Here is a 27,557-nt window from a genome sequence, read left to right on the forward strand (position 1 = left end):
ATCAGATTCATGAATGCACAGCACCACTATCAGATACTTCAGCACCGCGGTATGAACCAACTGACCAGCATAGCTCAAAGTCATCACAGAAATATTGACCAACAGGTTACTCAAATTGAAGAGCTCCAAGCCACGATCACTGCTAAAGATGAGGTTATCGCACAGCGAGACGAAACCATCACCCACCGAGAGGATCAGATCCTCGAGAATGATACAGTGATTATCCAACGCAACACCATTATTGAGTTCCTCCAGGAGCAAGTCCACGACCTCACCCTTGAGCTAGACGACGCCATCACCCACATCAATGTGCTCCACGAGCAGCCGGCACCTCCTGATGTACCTGAGGAGCCTGAGAGTGAAGATGAAGAAGAAGACCCGAAAGAGATTGAAGGAGTTTCTGATCTTGATTCAGAGCATGGAGATCCCGAAACCTAATCCTCAGTCAAATCATTCTTCTTCTGGCAGCCAGTCGTCTGTGGGAAACCTTGACGATTTCTAGCCTTTTTCAAATCATCGACCTTCTAGATGCACTCAGTGTAGTATAATGTGACATAGGGAGTGAGTAGTCTAGTTTGACCTAAGGCCACTTGTTGTATTATATGTGGCATGTGTAGGCATGGCTTGGTTGTAATTAGTAGACTATCACCCTCTCAATGCGGTAACCATCAAAAACAAATATCCTCTTCCCCGCATTGACATACTGTTCGATCAATTAGCCGGAGCTAAGGTATTCTCTAAAATTGACCTTCGCTCTGGATATCATCAGATAAAGATTAGGCCTAATGATATTCCAAAAATGGCATTTTCCACCAAATATGGACTCTATGAATATCTGGTTATGTCTTTTGGTCTTACCAATGCAGCAGCATATGTCATGTATCTTATGAACTCAGTCTTCATGCCAGAGCTTGATAAATTTGTTGTAGTATTTATCGATGATATTCTGATCTATTCCAAAAACCTAGAAGATCATACAAGACATCTCCATGTCGTTCTTCAGAGATTGAGAGACCACCGTTTGTATGCCAAATTCTCCAAATGTGAGTTTTGATTGGATAAGGTTAAATTTTTAGGTCACACCATCTCCAGTGACGGCATATCCGTCGATCCGAGTAAAGTACAGGAAGTACTGGATTGGAAGCCTCCTACTTCAGTCCATCAAATCCGCAGTTTTCTTAGTCTAGCTGGCTATTATTGTCATTTCATCCCTGATTTTTCTAGAATAGCCAAACCCATGATAGAATTACTGAACAAAGGAGTTAAATTCTCCTAGAATGAGAAATGTGAAGAAGCATTCCACACCCTAAGAGCACATCTCACTTCTGCTCCAGTTTTGGCTTAACAAGATAATTCCAAATCTTTTGACGTTTATTGTGATGCTTCAGGCATTGGACTTGGTTGTGTACTTATGCAAGACAACCGAGTAATTGCTTATGCATCGCGAGCACTCAGGACTCATGAACAGAACTATCCTACACATGATCTTGAACTTGCAGCTGTTATTCATGCACTTAAGATTTGGAGACACCATCTGTTGGGTTCTAAATGCAACATCTACACTGACCATAAGAGCTTCAAGTATATTTTTACACAAGCAGATCTAAATATGAGGCAAAGACGTTGGCTAGAGCTTATAAAGGATTATGATCTAGAAGTGCACTATCATCCAGGCAAGGCCAATGTGGTTGCGGATGCACTTAGCCGCAAGGCGCACTGCTCTTGCTTATCAGTAGAAACCTTTAGTGAAACTCTCTGCTGGGAAATGAGAAAACTTAATCTCGAGATCATTCCTCGAGGAAGTTTAAATCATATAGCAGTTGAGGCTAAACTTAAGGATAGCATCGTCATGGCACAACAGCATGATGAAGGTGTCAAAATCATCAAGCAGATGCTAGTCCAAGGAGAAGAAAAGTACAAGTGTTTCCAAGTGGATCACAAGGGGTTTCTATGGTTCAATGGGCGTATTGTTGTACCCAAGGACCATCAGCTTCGCAAGCAGATATAGGATGAGGCACATCTGTCCAAGTTTTCCATGCACCCCGGCAGTACCAAGATGTACCAAGACTTGAGACAGAACTTTTGGTGGACTCGCATGAAAAGAGAAATTGCAAGATATGTCTCTAAGTGTGATATTTGCCAAAGAGTTAAAGCCAGTCACTTAAAGGTTGCTGGTGTTCTTCAACCTTTACCCATTCCTTCTTGGAAGTGGGAAAATATCAGCATGGATTTTATTGTTAGTTTACCCAACACTTCCCAAAGGCATGATTCTATTTGGGTAATTGTTGATCGATTAACCAAAACCGCCCATTTCCTCCCCGTGCATACTACTTACAATGCTAAAAAGTATGCCGAGATCTATTTAGACCAAATCGTTCATCTCCATGGAGTACCTAAGATGATCATTTCTGATCATGGAGCACAGTTCATTGCTCATTTCTGGGAGCAACTTCAACATTCTCTTGGAACCAAGTTAATTCGAAGTTCCACATATCATCCGCAGACAAACGGGCAAACAGAAATAATAAATCAAATCCTAGAAGATATGCTTAGAGCCTGTGTAATCCAGTACGACAAGAATTGGGATAAATGCTTATCTTTGGTGGAATTTTTCTACAATAACAGTTATCAGTCGAGTCTCAAGATGGCTCCATTTGAAGCATTATACAGTCGCCGATGCCGAACACCTTTGAATTGGTCTCAAACCGGCGAACGTAAAATTTTTGGGCCTGATCTTGTCACTGAAGCAGAAGAAAAAGTGATTACCATCCAGTATAATCTAAAAGTAGCCCAATCTCGATAAAAGAGCTATGCGGACAAACGAAGAAAACCATTGCAATTTAAAGTTGGTGATTTCGTATATCTCTGAGTATCTCCTACCAGAGGTACTCAACGGTTCGGCATAAAAGGAAAACTCGCTCCTCGATATGTTGGACCTTTTGAAATTCTCAAAGTCTGTGGACCCGTAGCTTATCGTCTTCAACTTCCTCCTCAACTAGCAGCCATTCATAATATCTTCCATGTGTCCCAACTTAGGAAATGGATCAAAACCCCTACCGAGATCATCGATTCACAAGCCATTGAAATCGAATCAGATCTGTCTTATATTGAGCATCCGATCAGAATACTGGATACCAAGGAAAGAAGCACAAGAAGAGAGACCGTCAGGATGTTTAAAATTCAGTGGAACCGTCACACTGAAGAAGAAGCGACTTGGGAAACTGAGTCATATCTTCAACGCAACTTTCCACACTTTCTTAAAGCCAATCCACATATCTAATCATCTGATTTCATCCTGTTCCGGAATCTCGGGATGAGATTCTTTCTAGGGGGAAGGCTATGACATTTCAGGTATTTTGGGAGCAAGACACACTAGATTTAGTGTAAAGTTGTGTTTGTTTTGTGAATGTGTTTAAAACCTAAATGCAAATTTTTTGTAATTATGGAAAAATTAGGGTTCTTTTGCTAAATGTGTTTGAAAAGAAAGGTAATTTCAAATTGTATGAAGGTTAGTTTTGAAAAAGAAAGTATTTACTTTTAAACCACTGTAAGAAGTAGATTTACCCTAATGTTTCAATTGGAATGTGAATTTTAAATAGGTTTTATTTGAAATTGGATAGTTTGTCGAATTTTGAAATAGTTTCAAAACACTAACTCTTTTGAAGCTGACCCTTAAAGCAAAGTTGTAGTTCTTTTTAAGCTCTACACTTTTTATTTTGGGCATATTTTCATTTGGGATATGGTTTGAAAGAAAATCTTACTTTACAGCGAACCCTTGAACTTTTGAAAAATTGCGAACAAGTCCCCGTCATCTTCCTCTCTCTCCCCTCCCTCTCTGTTGCTCTGCTGCGCCGTCCGCTGCCCCTCGCCAGCGATCTCCCGGGCTGCCAGCTGCCCCTCGCCATCCTACCCACACCACCTGGCCCTCCAGCTCGCCCGCCCGCCGCTCGCCCGACCCCCGCTGGCTTTTCCCCGCCCCGCCACATCGCACCGCCGGCCGCCAGCAGCTGCTCCAGCTTGCCCGTGCCTCTTCTTGGTTCCACAGCGTGTCCAGGAGCCCTCCTCGACTTCCTTTATCCTCTCACGCGCCCGCATTTTCGCCCCTCTTCTTCTTCTCCGCTCGCCAACGCCACCGGACCTCCGCCGCAGTCTCTTCTCACCGCCATCAGCCACCTCCACCGCCCCACACCCGCAATCCCATGCCCCATCAGCACCACTACATCCAACTAAAGCTTCCTGGCTAGCTCTTCTCCATCCCCTCACGCTCACTCAATCAGAATGCCGCGCCGGCAGTCCTGTCCACCGCCGCCGCTCGGCCTCACCATCGTTCCGACGCTTCGCCCCCTCTTGACCCTCACCGAGCTAACCACCAGTACCACATCTACGCGTCGAAGCTTCCTGGCCACTTTCCTATCACCTTCCTACACTCCGTCCACCGGAACGCCACCACCGCCTCGGAACCTCGCCACGCCGGCTCGGTTCTCCGTCGAACCGCCGTCTCTGCACCTTCCTTCTTCGGTTCCTGCCACCCCCGAGTCCACCGTGAGCTCCTGAACCTTTTCCCCCCACTTCCCCCTTGCCGCCGGTGAGCCTGCTCGCTGAAATTTGATCGCCGTCGTGCTATCCCTCTGTTCAAACCGACCAGGGACCCAATTGCAAGTCTTCTTTTCTTTCTAGGGTCTTTTCTGCAAAAATATCATTACCCCGTCAATTCAAATCAGCCAGCTTTGAAAATTGATAGAAATTTGTAGAAAAATTCAAAAATTGTCAAACCAGTTCTGTTATACTCTAGGAGTCTAGTTCTACAACTTTTGTTACTAAAGTTTAGTTTGAAACTTAATATTTTAAGTTCTATTTTAAATTCTATCGAAAGTGAATCTTTTAGGTATCTTTTGCAAGTTAGTTTTATTTAATGTAATTTTAGGTATGCAACTTGTATGTGATATAAGTGAACTTGTGTACAAATTTCACCACCAGTACTGCACTCTAACTTAAATTCAATTAAATTTGTGCAAAGTAAGCTTGAAATTAAGTAAATTTATTCAAGCATGTTACTAATGCTTTCATGCTTAGCTTTTTTTACCATGTGTTGTCCTGGTGTTGAGTAATTCATAGTAAATTTTGAATACTTTTATAGCACTATTTAACTTAAGGTTTTGATTTAAACTTGAAATTTGAATTTAATTCAAATAACTTAGTTTCTGCTTTCAAAAATTTATGAAAACTTTATGGTAAGCTCATCTGATAGAAGTAAACACACTCACCAAAATTCAAAGCTAGAGCCCCTATAGATTTTATACTAAAAATAAAACTTGTTAACTTAAGTTTGAATTTGTTCATTTTCGTACCACTAACCTGCTAGGTTTAAAAATAAGAAATTAACAGAAGCTTTGAATCAACTTCAAGTGTGTGTAGTTAAATTCTTAACCTCAATTCTCTTATGTTTGAAGTTATAGAAATGATTTCAGATATTAGTAGAGTTAATTGGACTAATGTATAATAAATAAATTTGAATTCATAGAATTCAAATCCTTTAATTTGTGGTGTTCTGAATGTGAATTGTTGGATTGCAACCTTATCATGAAGGAAAGTGATTAACTTAAAAATCATTTAATTCAAATCATTGCATATCATGTAGAATCGACGATGCTTGAAGACGGAACCTACGAATTGGTCCCGGAACCCGAGTAGGGTATATCTGAAGACCAAGTGAACATCACCGAGGATCTTACTGAAGCCCCAAACCAAAGTTCAGAAGTTGTTGACATTTCTGACCCCAGCCCCACCCAAGAAGGCAAGCCCCGGTGCATAACCCAGTTTCATTTTCAAATTATGCACTCATTATGTTATATATCTATATTGTGCATTAAGTTTTAGGAGTTGTAATGAAACCCTAGATGCATGAAACTTAGGAACCTATGTAATATTTTTCCGAGTCTTTACCAAATAGATGCTCTACTAATAGGACTGGTAGAAGTCGAGTGATTTCCTGTCACTCGCGCGATATAGGAGTTGATTGTTTTCCATTCTGCAATCACTATAAGGATAATGGACGGGGTTATGTATGATATCATAACTTGAAAGAATACCCCATCTGTGTTGATGTAAGTTTCATAAGGTCGCAGTGTGTCATAGTGGTGGTCAAGTGTTTGAAAGTACTAGCCACATATCGTAAATATGGTACGCGGTAAGCCTATTACCTGACTGGCCCGGCAAGTTGACTTACCCAACCACTCAAATTTTGGTTTTTGTCACACACAAGCACCGATGTGTGGGAATACATTCCGCATAGCGGACGGGAGTACGGCCATATAGTTGCGCTTTAGGCGTACGTCCCGCACAGTGAATGTGCGTATGGTCCTACAGTCGCTTGTGGTGGCCCTGATCCACGGTCCGGAATAAGATGGGAACGGTTTTCCGGAAAGGAAAGTGTCCGAGTGTGTGAGTTAGGATCCCTTGCAAGGTTATGAAATTTGATTCAGAATCGTCCATTTCTCTCGGAGATTGAGACTGCTTGATACTTCTGCCACATAGAGCAATAACAGTAACAGTTAATGGAATAATTTTGATGGATGCTTAATATCTACCTTGCTTGACTAGTATAGGTGCTAACCTAGAATAATTAAAAGAAACTAGAATCTGAAAACTAAAATATGAAAGTAAGGACATACTCTTTGTTGCTTTTCAACAAAAGAACACTAGAGCCGTTCAACCTATCATGGTCTAGTTATGGGCTAAGTATACCCAAATGTCGGGTAAGCCTTGCTGAGTATTAGTATATTCAGCATTGCTAGTAATATGGTTTTCAGTGTGACACCCTAGGTGTCAAAATTGCAACACATTAGGAAAGAATGTGTAATGTAGGTATTGAATTGAGTAACATTGAGTGAGTGTGTGGAAATAAGGACTTATGCGTAATTTTTCAAAAATATGAGTCCTTTTATGCAAAATATTTGAATTACAAAGGTAACTTTTAATTCTACTAGGGGTTAAAGTGTAAGAATAATAGTCATCATTGCAGTACATAAAATTTGCAATTAAGTCCAAAAATACATAAAAATTTCCCCTAATAAGGAGAAAAACTTTATAAAGTTTGAATTAAGTCCAAGGTTTTAAAATAAAACTCTATCTTTTGAGTTTTTGAATTTGAACCCTAAATAAAAGTTGTAGGTTTTGAAAAGTTCTACAATTCTTGTTGTGACCATTTTCTCATTTGGGATACAAAACAGTGAGAAAATCTTATTTTACATCGAGGACCCTGGAATTTTTAAAATTTCACATTAGCCCCTGACGCCCCCGCCCACCTTTCTTCTTCCCCTGCTTCCCACTCTGCCGCGCAGCAGCGCCGCTACTGCCACCGCTGCAGCTCTGCCAGTGCCACCTCCTGCCTCTGGCAGATCCCACGCGGCGCCCCCAGGTTGGCCGCCGCCCTAGCCCTCTCCTCTGGCCTTCTCCCGCGCGCGCCACGCCGCCCCACCTTGGCCCGAGCATCGCCCGCGGCCGCCACACATGCCGTCGGCCGCCAACAGCTGCTACTACTCACCGTGCCCTCTCCTAGTCTTGAAGCACGCTCCAGGACGCTCCTCGACTTCTTCTACCCCCTCACGCGCCCACTGTTGCCTTCTTCTTTCCTCTGCTCGATTACTTTCGCCGGATCTCCGCCGCCCGACCGAGCCGCCACCTCGCCGTCGCCATGGTCAGCACCCCAGCAGCCTATAAAGCCCTCTATTTTCTTGCCCCGGCGCTTCCTGAGCTCACTCTTATGCTATTTCACCATTTCATAAGCGCAGAGCAAGATCGCAGTCTCAGATCCACCATCGCCGCCCGTTCTTCGTCTCCGGCGAGCTCTGCTCACCGTGGGTAGGCGCCATCAGCCTGCCCCTGCTCAAATTGATCCCCGAGCAAGCTTCCTTATCGCCTACCGGTGCTCCCCGAACCTACCCCGACGCCAATCCCCAACTAGCTCACCCTACCGGCGCTCACCATCGAGGTTCTTCTCCACCGCCGTTCGGCTCACCGCAGATCCGCCGCTCCAGTCGTTCCCCTCCCACGACAAGTGTACCACCCGAACCACATCACCCTGGTGCAGCTCATAGACCACACCCCCACCCCTCTCCGATCTCCAGTATGCCGGAACACCGCCGCCGTAGTCGAGCTCTGTCGCCGCCACCTCGGTTCATCGTCGTTCCACCCCCTCCGGTCGACCCCGACCTTCACATCACCCCAGCAAGGTCCGCTCTAGCCTCCTGATCATTCCTGACCGGCTCCCCCTCGCCGCCGGTGACCACCGTCGCTGGAATTTGGCCGGCGAGTCTCGGCTCTTCTTCCCCGGTGAGCCTGGGGACTCGATTGCAACAATCTAAATCTTTCTGAGGGCCTGGCTGCAAGATTCCAGCCCCTCCCTTCAATTCAAATCCCTGATCTTTGAAAATTGGTAGGAAATGGTAGAAAATTCAAAAAAATACCAAACCAGTTTTGTTTGAATCATTAAAGTAAACTCTACAACTTTTGTGTTATAGCCTTGAGCTGAATGAGTGAATATTTCGAATTAGAATAAATATTAGGAAATGGGTGTGCTAATTAGATCTCTTGATCCATAGCTATTCTGTTGTTCAAATTTGAAACCTAGGATGTGTGTCTCATGTATAGCTTTATGTAAAATTTGTAGACTCAGAAATGTTCCCTAGCTATGATGTTTAAGTGTCTTTGTTTTATATTGATGAAAGCTTTAGGATTTATTCAAGGGTGAATCTGTTTGTGGCAGAACCAACCTGAATTATACCGGCTCAAGTACGCGAGTCCACTTCCGAGGGTTCCAACGTGCTTCAAATGGTATAATCCCTTGGCCTGTCGGGTAACGTCCCGATAAACCACCGATACACAGGATCAAATAAGGTTACCTCACACGAAGGTGAGTCCAGAGATACAGTCACCATCATATTTTACATCACAGAGAATTACATTACAAGAGTTTCCAAATTTAGAGAAAACATTACAAACTGTTAAAGCTATGGTTTTTGGCAGCGGAAAACATACGCGATGATTTACAGCACGTCGTCAAGACGGATCTCTTGCTAAGCCCAAGCACGACATCACTCGGTATCATCAATGTTGGTCGGGGACGGATCCCATTCCACGGACCAACCATCTGGAAGAGCACAGGGCCAAGACAGGGGAAGAGTAGGATCTTCAAAGGCTTTACCTGAAAAACATAAAACTAGCAAGGCTGAGTATACTAATACTCAGCAAGGCTTACCCGGGATTGGATATACTTTAGCCCGTAACTAGACTCATGAAGGCATTGTAAAGGTTCTGGGTTTATTTTCAGCTGAAAAGCAACTAAGAGTATAACTTACTTTCAAGTTTTAGCTTTCAGATTCTAGCTTGATTAGCCATTCTAGGTAAGCACCTATACTAAACAAGCAAGATAGATATTATCATCCATCAAGATTATTTCATCAACAATTACACTTTTTACTCTATGTGGTAAAAGGGATAAGCAGTCTCATTCATCGTGAGAGGCGGACGATTCCTGAACCGAGATTCAACCCTGCAAGGTAAACCTAACACACACGCTTGGAATACCAACAGGGCGTTCCGAAGCAACCGTTTCCCTCATATTCCGGGTTATGGATCGGGGCCACCACAAGCGACTGCAGGACCGTACGCACACCAATTGTGCAGGACATACGTCTGTAGCGCGACTACAAAACCCGTATTCCTGTCTGCCATGCAGAACGTACTCCCACACATCGGTGCGTGTAAACATAAAATAAAAGTCGAGTGGTGGAGACGCGTTCCATTTGCCGGGCCAATCGGGTACTAGGCTTACCGCTTACCATATTTCGCGGTATGTGGCTAGTACTTTCAAACGCTTAGCCACCACTACCACATGCTGCGACCTTAACCACTTTTAACAAAACAGACAGGGTAAACCTTCAGGTCATGATACAACACATGACCCTGTCCATCATCCTTATAGTGGTTACAGGAATGTAAACATTACAATTCCTACATCGCGCGAGTGATAGGAAATCACCCGACTTTTACCGGTCCTATTTAGCAGAGCATCTAAACGATAAGGACTCAGGTACCCGAGCGCCTGGTAGAGGAGAGGAAGGGAGGCAGGGGAACACCGATGGAGAAAAGGGAGGGGAAAATGGGATTGGACAGTGCTGCCGCCGGTGGGGGAAAGAAATGCCAGAAGAGGATAAGGGGAAGAGAGATAGCAGAGAAGAAAGACAACTAGGATTCTCCAAGGGCGTATACGCAAAATCAGAGAACTGCAGGGGCCTATTTGTAAAACAAAATTTCCCGCTGATTTAAGATCCAAATGAAGAAATGCCCAAAACGAAAGTTGGAGAGTTTTTCAAACTCTACAACATTGCTTTAGGGCTCAAGTTCAAAAACTCAAAACTTATATTTTTACACGTGAATCTTTGAACAAAAGTCGGATTTGAATTGCTTTTGTCCTAAAGAGTGAAACTTTATAAAATTCAGGACCTAAATGCAACCATTTATGACACGTCATAATGACGGGATAGACTCGTCATAATGACTGGATAGACATGTCATGATGACTTACATTTTTTTACACTTAAGTCCTGAGTAAATTTTGAAAGTTACTTTTGTAAATCAAACATTTGCATAAAAGGACTTGTACTTTTATAAAATTACATAATCACCCTTATTTTCACCACTTTACCCAAAATTTTTACACACTTCAACATACACATTTCCAATGAAACTTTTGGATAAATAAATATATATTTTTACAAGGGATAAAATAAGTAAAGCATGTTTACAAAACCATCTTTTACTCATTTTGAAATTACCTTTATCCAAATACATTTTGCAAAAACAACCCTAGGTTTTTCTGTAATTACAAAAATACCCTTTTTACTTACACTTTAAATTTTCAAAAGCTTCACATAAACACACATAAGCTTTATACAAACAAACATATATTTCACACTAACAAAATATTTGCCTAGCATTACAAGTACACGAATTGTCACAGCCATCCCCCCTAAAAAGAATCTCGTCCCGAGATTCGGACGAAAGACTCTTTAAGGGAAGAAAAGCAAATCATCCATCAAGAGTAACAGGAAACAATCATACCGGAGAAGTAAAAGCCGTTGGAATATGACGAGATAAGTATATCGAAAACATGGATAGATGGTACATGGATGAGTTTGACGAGAAAAGAGAGAAAAAGGTGATCATGTTTTTCAAGAACTGAGATCACAACATGATAAGTGACAGGAAATCACAACATGAGGACGATAAATATCGGTGACATTCATCAGAAAACTTATGGATAGCAAGTGAGGATAGTACGAGAGATTGATAAGTGATGTTTGAAACATTCTTGCTCAGAGTTTATTATCTGAATAGTTTAGATGATGTTGATTGCAAAACATGCCTATGTATACCGATGCAATCAAGGAGTAATGATAGAATGCTGCGACTCAGAGTGCAATGCTCGATATATAATCAGGAACATGATGCACTGTTGAGATGTATGATTGCAATGATGGTGCAACACGAGAATGGAGGATTCCATGCACGACTGAAATGGTGCACATGACACAATGCAATTACCATGATGCTGACCAAATGATGCATACACTATGATGCAAGGATGATGATACTTGCAATGTATGCACGTATGAAATGCATGAAATATGATGCATACCTTCATGAGTTGATGACGCACACGACTCGCGTTCTACAACCGTTCTCTCGTAACTAACACTGGGGTAGTTCTATATCCTTAAGCGAGGATCAAAAGTTAGGACACTAGTAAGGTTGCATAAGAAGAGATTGCAGTGGGGTTACGTCACATATACCTAGTCACCAGTGCGCTCCTAATGGCTCAATCATGTGACTGCAGTGCACATGAGGCCTTAGGTTCCGACACGGCATCATGGTCATGTGATTAAACACCACCACAAAAGAGGAATAACAACCCTGTAGTGCCAACAGCAACGAGATAGCTTTAGGAAACCGAAGACAACCTAAAGTTGTACTGGATACACACCCGTTAGTCAGTCTACGAATTATCGATGACGATGCAACACCATGTACTGACCAAAGATGATATATGTTATGATGCATGATTTTTGCTGGGAGAATTGTATTCACAAAGTAATTATTGTTATACATCTTTTTAATTTATCCAAAATCATCTGAGCAAAAATCGAAGGCGCAACATTCAGATGTTGTAACCAGAATAGCTAACAAGATATGGTACAACATCGAGAAAGGACTGATGATTCACTAAATAATGGATCCAAGGGTTTGCTGACAACTATCAAGATTTAACCCTCAAGGAAAAGCAAGATCAAGGGTTGATTCAGCTGTCAAGCTAAGATCGGCGATGTGGGAGAACCAACCTGAATTATACCGGCTCAAGTACGCGAGTCCACTTCCGAGGGCTCCAACGTGCTTCAAACAGTATAATCCCTTGGCCTGTCGGGTAACGTCCCGATAAACCACCGATACACAGGATCAATAAGGTTACCTCACACGAAGGTGAGTCCAGAGATACAGTCACCATCATATGTTACATCACAGGGAATTACATTACAAGAGTTCTAAAAGCAGTATGAAATTTCAAATCTAGAGAAATCATTACAACTGTTAAAGTTAAGGTTCTTAGCAGCGGAAAATATACACGACGATTCCTAACACGTCGTCCAGATGGATGCCATGCTAAGCCCGGGCACGACATCATTCGATATCACCAGTGCTGGCCGGGGACGGATCCCATTCCACGGACCAATCATCTGGAAGAGCACAGAGCCAAGGCAAGGGAAGAGTAGGGTCTTCACAGATATCACCTGAAAAACATACAACTAGCAAGGCTGAGTATACTAATACTCAGCAAGGCTTACGCATCTCATGGTATACTTAGCCATGTAACTAGACTTATGAAGGCTTATGATGGTTCTGGGTTTAATTTTAGCTGAAAAGCAACAAAGAGTAGATCCTTATTTCAACTTTTAGCTTTCAGATTCTAGTTGATTATCCATTCTAGGTAAGCACCTATAACTAATCAAGCATGGTAAAATCTTTAATCAAGCATCATCTTTGATAATCACAAAATTGCTCTTGTTACTCTATGTGGCAAAGGGGGTAAGCAGTCTCATTCATCGTGAGAGGCGGACGATTCCTGAATCGAGATTCAAACCTTGCAAGGATAACCTAACACACACACTTGGAACACCAAAGGGTCGTTCCGAAGCAACCGTTTGCCTTTCATTCCGACTCGTGGATCAGATCCACCACAAGCGACTGCAGGACCATACGCACTTCCAAAGTGCAGGACGTACGTCTGTAGCGCGACTACAAAACCCGTACTCCTGGTTGCCCAGCAACACGTATTCCTACACGTCGAACAGAGTAACCAAAAGAAGCAAATACATGTGGTGGGAGGTATGTCCACTCCTCGGGCCGATTGGTTACTAGGCTTACCGCTTACCATATTTCACGGCATGTGGCTAGTACTTTCAAACACTTAACCACCGCCACCACACACTGCGACCTTATCAAGTTCTACAACACAGACGGGGTATCATCTCAACCATGATACCTCATAAAACTCCCGTCCGTCATCCTTATAATGATAACAGGAATGTAAACATCACAATTCCTATATCGCGCGAGTTACAGGAAATCACTCGACTTCTACCGGTCCTATAAGTAGAGCAGCTATTCGGATTCAAGTTCTAGTGTTCAATACATCGGTTCCTGGAATTATGCAACTAAGGTTTCCAAACAACTCCTAAGAACTTAATGCATAAAAAATATATAAATAGTATAGTTTGCAGTGTAAATAAAGTAGGGGTTATGTCCGGGGCTTGCCTTTACTGGTGGGACTGAAGTCAGTAAGGTTAAGATCTTCCGAATTTTGGTTCGGGGCTTCAGAGAATTCCGCGACGAAGTTCCTGGGGTCTTCAGAACAACCTCCTTCTGGTTCCGGGATTAGCTGGTAATTTCCGTCGGCGAGAGTGGTCGAGTCTATATGAGATGCAGAGTTTACAAGTTATGGAATGCATATACTTTTATGTTATTTCACAATAAAGTTGCAATCCAAACAGAAGAACATTATATTTCAACAAACAACCTAACTACCCTGCACTGGGCAGTCATTTATCGAGTACTAACTAAACTAACTAGTCACGTTAAGCAACAGAGTGAGTTACCCTAAACATCTATACTAACTTCATTAGGTAGCATGTTTGGTTATCTAATTGGTTGGTGTATAGGTCTTAGCCTTAACCGATGAGGATGCATCAGGTTTAGCCGATTGATGTGCTTTGGTCATGTCTAACAGAGGCGTGTCTACTGTGCTATCTTACTGATCTAGAGTTGTATACTTTGGCCTGTGTAGCCGATGGATAGGTGCATCGGTTTCCGAATTGATCGATGAAAACATCGATTACTTTAGTAAAGGGGTGTTTCCTAAAACAGTTGTGTCTTAACTGAGATGTGCTTAAATGTTATCCTAGGTAACTAGGTGTGGTTGCATCGGCTGGATTACATCAACACAACAATTGAGTGCCATACAGCCGATGGGGTTATCTAGGTTAGACCTATTTCAAGAATTAGATATAACAGAACACTAATATTAAACTAGGTTGGTGAGACTATAAGTGCGGAATTAGACTAAAAAGGATGTGGTTGAGGGTATGTAACCGGTAAGCATATAGCCGATCTCTCAGCCGATAAATCGGCTGATAACAGTGTATGGATAAGAATGGGAAAACTAAGGATTGACCGGCCATATTTGACCGCTATGGGAAACAACTGGAATCGGCTTAGATTAGTGGATAACAGAACTCTAAGATCGTGTGTGCATCTCCGATACATAGACTATGTGCAGCCGATACGTATCTAAATCGGATGGCTAGTTGATCACTGTGCGCATCGGCATAGCCGATTTGTGTTTTTAGCTAACTAGTCGTTTTGTGAATATCGGCACGCTAGCCGATCAGAGTATGTAACTATTCAATATTGCAAGTAGCTGATTGTACAACAACTACTCAATTCGTGTAGCATGAAACTATCCAATTGTGCACTAGTAAACTAGTCGAGAGTGTGAACATCGGCCGAGCTAACATGTGCGCATGCGATAGATTTGTGAATCGGCACAAGTAGCCGATTACCTATGCTGTACTGGCTGAGCTTCGCCGATAGATACGTTTTCTATTGGATGTGCCTATCCGATTCTTGACTGGAGTGTTAACCGAAGTAATTAGTGTTTGATGGGTTTGATTACATCAACAAAACAACCGATCGATGCATAGCAGACGTGGTTGTCTAGATCGGACCCGGTCGGTCAGGGTACTAGCATCGGATCGGACCGATAGGGGGGTTAACATCGGGCCGAGGGGCTTTTGTGGGTAGGGAAGAAGTCAAAAGGCTCATGGCCGATAGGGTCATGCCTATCGAAAATCGGCTGAACTAGTAGCCGATTGCTAAGCCTAGTTACAAAGGTGTATCAACTAAGTAGTCGATACACGAGGTAAACTAGAATCTTTACATAAGAAGGGGCTCTAACAAAATTGTAATCAAGACCAAAGCAAAGGTATGAGCATCCATATGAATAAGAGTTAATCAATCATCACAAAAAGTCTGCCATAGGGGCAGCAAGTACATCAGGCATGGTGCACAATTTATCTTTAGTTAATCTTTGGCAAGGGCTTTGGCTATCAATAGCTAATTAAATTTAGCGTCACACAAATAGTAGGCTAAAGATAAATCAAACATTTCACGTTCGAATTAGACCTCTCTTATGCTTTAAAGTTGTACAACAAGTCTAATTAAGATTTAAACAAGCGGCACAAGAAACATATTGTAATAACAAGCACCCATGACTAAATATAGCTTTAAGTGATTCCTAAATTATTCCAAGTTGTACATTATGACACAAGTGTCACATGGTTTTATGTATGTTAGCTAAGTTGTTTTAGGGTTGCGAGATAGTTTTAACAAGCATACAAACAATACCATGCTTAAGCAACCAACTTTTAAAGCCTATGCTCGGAATTTGAGCAACCACACAGAGACATTCGTTGTAACCCTAATTCATGTTGTAACATGACTTATTTAGGAACAAGGATCAGCTACTGAAATTCACAGGTAGGAAAACACTTCTTAGCAACATTCAACAAGAAAACTATATCTAAGACCCAATTAAATGCCGCATCTTGACATGCAGTAAAGATCTGGTAACACAGATTAACTTGCAGGATAACCTACTGATAAGGAGTGTAAAAACAGTTCACCAGCATTTATTGCCGACCTAAAGTATTTATTTTAGCCTCAACAAGACAAACTGAATAAAAATATATTTCTAAATATGAACATAGTTTCTGGGCACAAAATTTTTACAGTGAACTAAACATGTAAAACGTAAGCTATTGTATAAATTCATAAATTTTTGACTTCCAGCACTGTAGATATTAAATAACAAGCTAAAACAGGCATTACTCATGATTAAATCAAAACATCATGAAAGCAATAAACAAATAGTAGATTAAATCTTTTTCCTAAGTTCCTTATGCTAGAATAAAATTAATCCAACTGGCTTTACATTTATACCATTTTTCTATTATTTGCTATGCATTTTCAAAGCTTGTAACCACTTAAAATAGTATTCAAACTAGAGCAAAATTTTTCTATTAACACATATAAATTATACACATATTGCATAGATCTACTCACAAGGATTCCAAAATATCTTCATTTGACATTTTATGATTTTTATATCATTCCCTACGGATTTTCAAAGTTTTAAGCGATTTGGTCCATAGAAACTATACATATGAGTGTGCAACATTGCAGATAACCCCCTGACCTTGTTTCAATTGCTACACACGGTCCTTCACATGAACTGGGAGCAGAGAAGATGCTTGGGGAGGCTCGGTTCCGGTGGGAGGAGGTCACGCCAGCGGCCGGGGAGCTCGAGCAGTACACCGGGAATTCATTTTAAGGGTCAGAAGGCGAGGAGGAAGACCGGAAGGAGGTTCTCGACGGTGGGGGGCGGAGCCCAGTGGAGCAGGCAGCTCCGGCCGTGCGCTCCGCCGCCGTGCCGTGCCCGCAGCTCCACTCGCCCCTGCGCGCCGCTGCTCCACCTCCGCGCCGAACCGCAGCCGCCCCAGCCGCGCCAGCTCCCACGCCCGTGACGCCCGCCAGCGCCGCCGGCCTCCGCGCCAAGTCGCCCCGCCCGGCGCCTTGCGCCGCCGCCTCGGGCTCGCCCGCGCCGCGCGAGCGCCCGCCTCGCTCTGGCGCCGCCTGGAGCCCGAGCTGCCTGCTGCCGCCGGGGCAGGAGCGCCCCGCACGCCATCCGCCGCTTGCCTGGTGGAGAAGAGGAAGGGAGGCAGAAGAAGTACACAGCGCGGGGAGAGGATAAGGCCACGGTGGAGGAGGTGAAGAGGATGGAGGAGCAACACAGCTAGACGCGTGGATTTTTGCAGCAGGAGGTGGCGAGGATGGTCGGCACAGCGGTGGGCTGCAGAGCAGAAACAGAGCAGCGCCAAAGGAGGAAGAGAAAGGGGATTTTCCCAGGGACCTGTTTGTAATTTTAGAAAATTGCAGGGACCTCTTGGTAAAGAAGAATTTAACCATTGTTCTAGAGCTCAAACAAAAATATGGCCAAAATGAAAGTTGTACAACTTTTCAAACTCTACAACTTTGTTTTAGGGTTTGAACTCCAAAACTCAAAATATGAAGTTTTATTTTAAGACTTGGACTAAATTTGAATTTTATAAAATCTTTGTCCTTGTTAGGGTAAATTACATATAACCTTGGGCCTGTTTGCAAGATGCTAAGTAAGTCATAATTACTTACGTTATTACCCTTTGGCCTCTAGAAATTTTGGAAAGTTACTTTTGTAAATCACCTATTTTGCATAAAAGGACTTGTCCTTTTATAAAATTACATAAATACACTTTTTACTTGCACTTTAAATTTTCAAAAGCTTCACACAAACACACACACAAGCTTTACACTAACAAGCACATACTTCACACTAACAAATAATGTGCCTAGCTTATAAGTACATGAACTGTCACAGGCGATAGGGTTCAAACAAAACCCAATCCACTTGATTCACAAAAGACTTCCTTAAATCTAAGATAGCCTAACAGATTACGTTGGCTCCTATAACACAAAGTCTAGGCAGGCATTCAGATACAAGCACATGTTTCAGTACATCAACGTAACAAACAAGGCAATCAGGTCAATCCAAGATGTCATGTTGCATGCACGTTCTACACGTCCTCACAAACAAAAAGAACTGCCAAGTAATCTTGGTCTTACGTGGTTAAGTATGGTGGCATCATATAGATACGTCTCTCCCTATAACATCTAGTCGTTCTTACGTTCAAGCTTACGCAACGAGGTTAGCGTACCTACAGAAATTCACAAGATATATATATATACCGAACCTTTCATGCCAGCATGTCATGAAAGTGTCCCCAAACATTACTGTTCACTATAGAAACAGCATCTGTACTATTACCACCGAACAGACAACGTTAACATACGTCGTCGAAAAAACGTATTCACGGGGGGTACCGCAAAATGTGGGGGTATTGCTGTTCATACCCTGTACCTGACCATATACTCCTAATGTAGTCAACCGAAGTTGATACATTGGTAGCATCTCAAGTAGGCCACTGCTTGAGAAACAGCATTCGGTTCGCATCACCGACGGGAAGGCTAACTCCCCAGTTAGCTGAGGATCCTTACTCCTTACCTCATCGTCGAAGGTGTCGTTACAGAATGTAAGGTTGGGTTGTGCATAAATTTAAGTTTTGACATAAAGTAATGCTGGTAGTTAGGGTTATATATATATTATAGCCACCTCTAATTCCCTTATAAACAATACCCTAGGGCTTTACGTACTAAGCTCAATCCTTAACGAATCCAACGCGACTTTGCCAAACATTTTGTTGGTCAAACTTTTATACTGAAAGCATTTTTAAGGTAAAATGTATCTCCAGGGTAACCTTATAGCTCTGATACCAGCTGTGGCAGAACCAACCTGAATTATACCGGCTCATATACGCGAGTCCACTTCCGAGGGCTCCAACGTGCTTCAAACGGTATAATCCCTTGGCCTGTCGGGTAACGTCCCGATAAACCACCGATACATAGGATCAAATAAGGTTACCTCACACGAAGGTGAGTCCAGAGATACAGTCACCATCATATTTTACATCACAGAGAATTACATTACAAGAGTTTCCAAATTTAGAGAAAACATTACAAACTGTTAAAGCTATGGTTTTTGGCAGCGGAAAACATACGCGATGATTTATAGCACATCGTCAAGACGGATCTCATGCTAAGCCCAAGCACGACATCACTCGGTATCATCAATGTTGGTCGGGGACGGATCCCATTCCACGGACCAACCATCTGGAAGAGCACAGAGCCAAGACAGGGGAAGAGTAGGATCTTCAAAGGCTTTACCTGAAAAACATAAAACTAGCAAGGCTGAGTATACTAATACTCAGCAAGGCTTACCCGAGATTGGGTATACTTTAGCCCGTAACTAGACTCATGAAGGCATTGTAAAGGTTCTGGGTTTATTTTCAGCTGAAAAGCAACTAAGAGTATAACTTACTTTCAAGTTTTAGCTTTCAGATTCTAGCTTGATTAGCCATTCTAGGTAAGCACCTATACTAAACAAGCAAGATAGATATTATCATCCATCAAGATTATTTCATCAACAATTACACTTTTTACTCTATGTGGTAAAAGGGATAAGCAGTCTCATTCATCGTGAGAGGCGGACGATTCCTGAACCGAGATTCAACCTTGCAAGGTAAACCTAACACACACGCTTGGAATACCAACAGGGCGTTCTGAAGCAACCGTTTCCCTCATATTCCGGGTTATGGATCGGGGCCACCACAAGCGACTGCAGGACCGTACGCACACCAATTGTGCAGGACATACGTTTGTAGCGCGACTACAAAACCCGTATTCCTATCTTCCATGCAGAACGTACTCCCACACGTCGGTGCGTGTAAACATAAAATAAAAGTCGAGTGGTGGAGACGCGTTCCATTTGCCGGGCCAATCGGGTACTAGGCTTACCGCTTACCATATTTCGTGGTATGTGGCTACTACTTTCAAACGCTTAGCCACCACTACCACATGCTGCGACCTTAACCACTTTTAACAAAACAGACAGGGTAAACCTTCAGGTCACGATACAACACATGACCCTGTCCATCATCCTTATAGTGGTTACAGGAATGTAAACATTACAATTCCTATATCGCGCGAGTGATAGGAAATCACCCGACTTTTACCGGTCCTATTTAGCGGAGCATCTAAACGATAAGGACTCGGGTACAATACATTAGATTCCTAAAATCTCATGCAACTAGGGTTTCACTTCAATTCCTAGACGTAATGCAGGATATATAATGTATAAGTGAAATGGTAATAAGTTGAAATACTGGGATATGCATCGGGGCTTGCCTTTATTGGTGGGGCTGAAGTCAGTAAAGTTAAGATCGTCCGAACTTTGGTTCGGGGCTTTAGATAATCCCTTGGTGACGTTTTCTTGGTCTTCAGGAATATCCTCTGCAGACTTCTAGGAGATCTTGTAGGTACTGTCTGCGGAAGTAGTCGTATCTACATGCAATGCAACATTACATTCAAAGTGTGCATATGAAACTATCTTACTTCACAATAAAGTTGCAATCCAACACTCATTCAACATACTACTCACGTAACAACTCAAAAGATCTGAAGCTAAACTTAGACAGAGCTATAGGGGAACAACTAATAGAATCAGCTACTTGTTGAGGGTTACAACAGAGCCGATTGGAAACAACGGGGGTTTAGTCGATTGAAAGGTGCATCGGTTTGGATCGGCCAATAGCAAGAATCTTAAGATCGTGTGTGCATCTCCAATACATCAACTATGTGCAGCCGATGTAGGACAGAATAGAAGAATTATATTGGCAGTAGCCGATATTAGAAGGGTAACAATCGGATCAACTAACCAGCCGAGGGTAGAAGCATACCAAAAGAAGGGCATCGGTTGACAGTTGTTACACAGAAACATCATAGACTCAAAGGAAACGGATGCTTAGTGGCTGAGCTGATAGTCAACACTGAAGCATAGCTGCCGAGATGTATAAGCTAAGCAACAAATATACCTGAGTTAACAAGGATCTTTATATGGAAAGGACATTAAGAAGACCGGAATCAAGACTAGAATAACGTCTTGATGGCAGGGATAGGAGTACTCATGTGAAAAGATTAACTAGATATTACATATCTCTACTTAAGACGTATATTCTATGACTTACTTTTCAGCTATAACACAAGCATATAACACAAGGTACAAATAAAGCAGTCATTCTCTAATATACAACCTAGATCACAAATCAAGACTTTCAATTCAAGAGCACAATATAAAACTTGTAGGGTTTGACTTAGAGTTCCAAAACAAAATTGATTTTACATTTTTATGAACTTCCTACGAAAATCTATGAAATGTAGAAGTTCACTGATTTGAAATAAAGAAAGTTCCGGAAACATTTACAGAGAACACCTTAGAACTTTTTAAATTAAAGCAATTAAGTCCCTGGTCGGGAAAAACAGAGAACAGGAAGATAACGACGATATTCCGGCAAAGGGAATCGCGGGCATTAGAAAGATTCAGTGGATTAGGGCAAACCTTGGTTATGGAGGAGAACACGCAGAAAGTAAATTCCCGCGGTGAATAGGATTGGTGACAATAAGATGAGCTCGACGATGACAAGATTCCGTGGTTGACGAAGAAGCTTGCCGGGGATTGCAGTAGGTAGAGAATGGCCGAACAGGTAATCCCTGCGGTGATTTGTGGTCTTGCTCGGCGATCGACGAGAAATAGGAGCTGCTGGATGTCGTGGGTCCCTGGGACGAAACGACAGAGCCGAATTGGTTCGCTGGGACAACTCCGCCGCGAACCTCCAGGGTCCAACTGCTTACGAGCTAAGCCTTCTTTTGCTCACGCACGTGTGCCACTGAAACACGGCCGGCACACCCGCGTAGCATTCTGCAGGACTACCGTGTTTGGTTGCACCGAAGCTCCTTCGAGCTCGTCACGCCTGACAGCCGCCTTCGCTCCGCAACTTCTCATTCCGACTTGCCGCGCCATAAGCGCTTCTCCGCCTCCGCGAGAATCAAGGGAGCTCACCGTGTGTGGCTCCTCTGAGCTCACCGCATCCGGTCGCCACCTTCACACATCATCGCTCTGCACGTCATCGCCCTGCATGGTTATTCTTCTTCCTTCTGTTGCCGAGCCCGCATTCGCCTCGGCCTTGCCGCGTCGCAGATCCCTCCGCGATCGTCCTTGCCAAGGAATTGCCGTGCGCGACCTCGTTGCCCTTCGTGCGGGTCCGTCCCGAGCCGCCACGCCTCACCTCCATTCATGCACACCCAAACCGCGCGCGTCCTTGGCCCGCATTGCGCTGCTGCCCACGCGTCTGAAACCGCCCTGCGCGCCACTGCTCGCTTCGGGCCATTCACCTCCGCTTGAGCCCTGCTCCTGCGCTGAGCTTACGCCGCCTGCATCTGCGCCGTGCTTGCTCCAACCTTGTTGTGTCATTCCCGCGCATCCATACTCCAGCGCTTGCACTCCAGCGCGCAGCGTGCCATCCGCTCCTCGCATGCCCACGCTTCTACTCCGACCGCCCAGCGTTCACACGCTCCTACTGCCGACTGAGCCAGCGCCTCCTGAGCTCGCACGTCCTCGCCGCGAACCACTCGCGCGCCTGCCTGCTCGGCCTCCACTCCACCTACGGGCGCTCGTTCGCACCACTGCCGCACCCTCGCCGGCTCCCTGTGTCCGCGCTCCAGTCAAGCCGCCCTGCATCGCCGGTTTCCTCCCGCCTATCTCGCTCTGGCGTCGCTCTTCCTCGGGCCCACCCGCACCAGAGCCCGTGCCGCACCTGCTCCTGCGAGCCGCTTCTCCTTGCTGCGCGCCAACGCACCTCCACTCGCCCGCGCACACGCTCCTGCTACCACTCCAGCCGCCACACTGCTTCCGCTGCGCTGCGCCCAATTCCCGTGCTTGCACGCTGCTGCCGTCTGAGCCAGTGCCCTGCTTCCCAACCGAACCGCCCGAGCCCGCCGTCGCCTGGCTCAGCTCCAACCGCGGCCCACCGGCCGAGCCGCCCGTTCTGGCCTCGTCCGCACTGCAGCCGCGCTGCCAGGCCGCAGCTGCGCGCCACCACCGCCCTGCCTCAGGCCTGCGCCCGCTCGCTCAGCCGCACGGCGCCTGCGCCGCGGCCGCACGCCCTGCGCCAGCTGCTCGCCGCCCACGCGCCCGCGCCTCACGCGCCTTCGCTCACCGCTCGGGCCCCTGCGCGCGCTCGCCCGGCCCCGCTGCTGCCAGAGCCGCGCGCCTGGCCCACTGCCGGCCGCTCGCCTCCGCCTGCCGTCGCGCGCGCCCGGCCCGCTTACCGCGTCCGCCCGCGCCTGAGCCTGGCGCCGCCGGACCCCTCTCAGGACCGCCACCTGCGCGCGCCGCTTCATCGCCCACGTGCCTGGGCCGCGCGCCTGCCGCGGCCCGCCCAGCGCTTGCTCCTGTGGCGCCGCCCGAGCGCCTGGTAGAGGAGAGGAAGGGAGGCAGGGGAACACCGATGGAGAAAAGGGAGGGGAAAACGGGATTGGACAGTGCTGCCGCCGGTGGGGGAAAGAAATGCCAGAAGAGGATAAGGGGAAGAGAGATAGCAGAGAAGAAAGACAACTGGGATTCTCCAAGGGCGTATACGCAAAATCAGAGAACTGCAGGGGCCTATTTGTAAAACAAAATTTCCCGCTGATTTAAGATCCAAATGAAGAAATGCCCAAAACGAAAGTTGGAGAGTTTTTCAAACTCTACAACATTGCTTTAGGGCTCAAGTTCAAAAACTCAAAACTTATATTTTTACACGTGAATCTTTGAACAAAAGTCGGATTTGAATTGCTTTTGTCCTAAAGAGTGAAACTTTATAAAATTCAGGACTTAAATGCAACCATTTATGACACGTCATAATGACGGGATAGACTCGTCATAATGACTGGATAGACCTGTCATGATGACTTGCATTTTTTTACACTTAAGTCCTGAGTAAATTTTGAAAGTTACTTTTGTAAATCAAACATTTGCATAAAAGGACTTGTACTTTTATAAAATTACATAATCACCCTTATTTTCACCACTTTACCCAAAATTTTTACACACTTCAACATAGACATTTCCAATGAAACTTTTGGATAAATAAATATATATTTTTACAAGGGATAAAATAAGAAAAGCATATCTACAAAACCATCTTTTACTCATTTTGAAATTACCTTTATCCAAATACATTTTGCAAAAATAACCCTAGGTTTTTCTGTAATTACAAAAATACCCTTTTTACTTACACTTTAAATTTTCAAAAGCTTCACATAAACACACATAAGCTTTATACAAACAAACATATATTTCACACTAACAAAATATTTGCCTAGCATTACAAGTACACGAACTGTCACACTGTTAGTGTTTGTAGCTGACAATTTTACTCTAACTTTCTTTCAGCATGTGTAATCCATTATAAAATTTTAGATACCAGTAACTTAGGTTAGACTAAGATATAAATTTAAGCTTAGATTCAAATATAAATCATGAATAATAATTCTGGTTTATGAAAATTTATGAAATTAAATTAGAGTGTTACTTTTAAGTAGAGTAATATGTTCACCAAATTTCAGCACAAGATCTTGTGTAGAACTTCTGATATAAATAGATCTTAATATCACAATGCTGTTTTTGTTTATTTTATAGCATAATTGCTATAAGGATAAAAATCTTGATAAAATCACAGTAGCTTAGATTCAGATTACACTTTCTCCGGTAAAATTTTTATCCTTAGGTTTGCAGTAGATCAAACTAGAAAAATAGTTCATGATCTAAATGTTGTTTGATTAATGAAATAGTACATGATCTAAATAATTCAGATCACATGTCATTTAATGCAATTAAGTAATGTAATTTAATACTCGATAAATGACTGCCCGTAAAAGAAGTTTAATTAAATTTTTTGGTTGCAACTTTATCGTGAAATAAAATGGAAGTATATGCATTCCCTCAACTGTGATATTTGCATATCATATAGACTCGACAACTCTCGCTGACGGAGATTACCAGCTGATTCCGGAACCAGAAGGGGATATTTCTGAAGACCCCAGGAATGTCAGCAGAGATTTAACTGAAGACCCGAGCCCCAATTCGGAGGATTTTATTAACATCTCTGACCCCAGCCCCACCAGCGAAGGCAAGCCCCGGACATAAACCGCTATTTTTACTACACTGCAATTTATATATTCATGTATATCTACTTGTGCATTTAGGTTTCCAGGAATTGCATTGAAACCTTAGTTGCATATTCCTAGGAACCTATGTATTGAATACTAGAACCTGAGTATCCAGAAGTCTTTCCAGACGATTTGCCTGGAATGCCACCAAATCAGGATATCGAGTTCATTATTGAGCTCCAACCTGGCACAGCTCCTATTTCCAAGAGGCCATATCGAATGCCGCCTAATCAATTGGCCGAGCTAAAAGTCCAACTTCAAGATCTTCTTGACAAGGGTTTCATATGCCCAAGTGCTTCACCTTGGGTATGCAGACTGAGCAAGTTAATCAGATTCTTGAAGACATGCTCCGAGCTTGTATCATTCACTATGGTACGAACTGGGACAAATATCTAGCCTTGATCGAATTTTCTTATAACAACACCTATCAATCCAGTCTTCAAATGGCTCCATTTGAGGCGTTATACGGTCGAAGATATCAAACTCCTTTGAGTTGGTCTGAGACCGGTGAACGCAAAATCTTAGGACCAGACTTAGTTACGGAAGCTGAAAATAAAGTCAAGCTTATCCAAGCCAACCTTAAGGCAGCCCAGTCTAGACAGAAAAGTTATGCAGACCTAAGGAGAAAACCATTACAATTCCAAGTAGGAGATTATGTCTATCTTCGAGTATCTCCCACTAAGGGTGTTCAACGTTTCGACATAAAAGGAAAGTTAGCACCGCGATATATCGGACCTTTTGAGATCACCGAAGCCTGTGGCCCAGTGGCTTACAGAATTCCTCTTCCTTCTCAGTTGGCTGCCATTCATGATGTCTTTCATATATCCCAACTCAAGAAATGCATCAAAGTGCCTACTGAGATCATTGAGCAAAAAGCCATCGAGATCGAGCTTGGTCTATCTTATGTCGAACAACCCCTTCAAATTCTAGATACCAAGGAGAGAATCATTAGGAGGAAGAACATCAAGATGTACAAAATCTTTTGGGACCACCATACTGTAGAAGAAGCCACCTGGGAATCTGAAGATTATCTTCGGAAAAATTTCCCTGATTTTCTTAAAATTCATTAGGTATCTACTTTCCAAATCTATCATTCCTATAATCTCGGGACGAGATTCTTTTTAGGGGGGAAGGTTGTGACACCCTAGGTGTCAAAATTGTAACACATTAGGAAAGAATGTGTAATGTAGGTATTGAATTGAGTAACATTGAGTGAGTGTGTGGAAATAAGGACTTATGTGTAATTTTTTTAAAATATGAGTCCTTTTATGCAAAATAATTGAATTACAAAGGTAACTTTTAAATTCTACTAGGGGTTAAAGTGTAAGAATAATATTCATCATTGCAGTACATAAAATTTGCAATTAAGTCCAAAAATACATGAAATTTACCCTAATAAGGACAAAAAATTTATAAAGTTTGAATTAAGTCCAAGGTTTTAAAATAAAACTCTATCCTTTGAGTTTTTGAATTTGAACCCTAAATAAAAGTTGTAGGTTTTGAAAAGTTCTACAATTCTTGTTTTGACCATTTTCTAATTTGGGATATAAAACAGTGAGAAAATCTTGTTTTACATCAAGGACCTGGAATTTTTGAAATTTCACATCAGCCCCTAGCGCCCCCCCCCCTTTTCTTCTTCCTCTGCTTCCCCCTCTGCTGCGCAGCAGCACCGCTGCTGGCCGCCACTGCAGCTCTGCCAGCGCCACCTCCTGCCTCTGGCAGCTCCCACGCGGTGCCCCCAGGCTGGCTGCCGCCGTGGCCCTCTCCTCTGGCCTTCTCCCACGCGCGCCACGCCGCCCCGCCTCTGCCCGAGCATCGCCCGCAGCCGCCACACACGCCGTCAGCCGCCGGCAGCTGCTACTGCTCGCCGTGCACTCTCCTGGTCTTGAAGCACGCTCCAGGACGCTCCTCGACTTCTTCTACCCCCTCACGCGCCCGCTGTTGCCTTCTTCTTTCCTCTGTTCAACTACTTTCGCCGGATCTCCGCCGCCCGACCGAGCTGCCACCTCGCCGTCGCCGTGGTCAGCACCCCAGCAGCCTATAAAGCCCTCTCTTTTCTTGCCCCAGCACTTCCTGAGCTCACTCTTATGCTATTTCACCATTTCATAAGCGCAGAGCAAGATCGCAGCCCCGGATCCACCATCGCCACCCGTTCTTCATCTCCGGCGAGCTCTGCTCACCGTGGGCAG

This window comes from Panicum hallii, chromosome 8 (assembly GCF_002211085.1).
Source record: "Panicum hallii strain FIL2 chromosome 8, PHallii_v3.1, whole genome shotgun sequence".
In the NCBI taxonomy this organism is placed as follows: domain Eukaryota; kingdom Viridiplantae; phylum Streptophyta; class Magnoliopsida; order Poales; family Poaceae; genus Panicum; species Panicum hallii.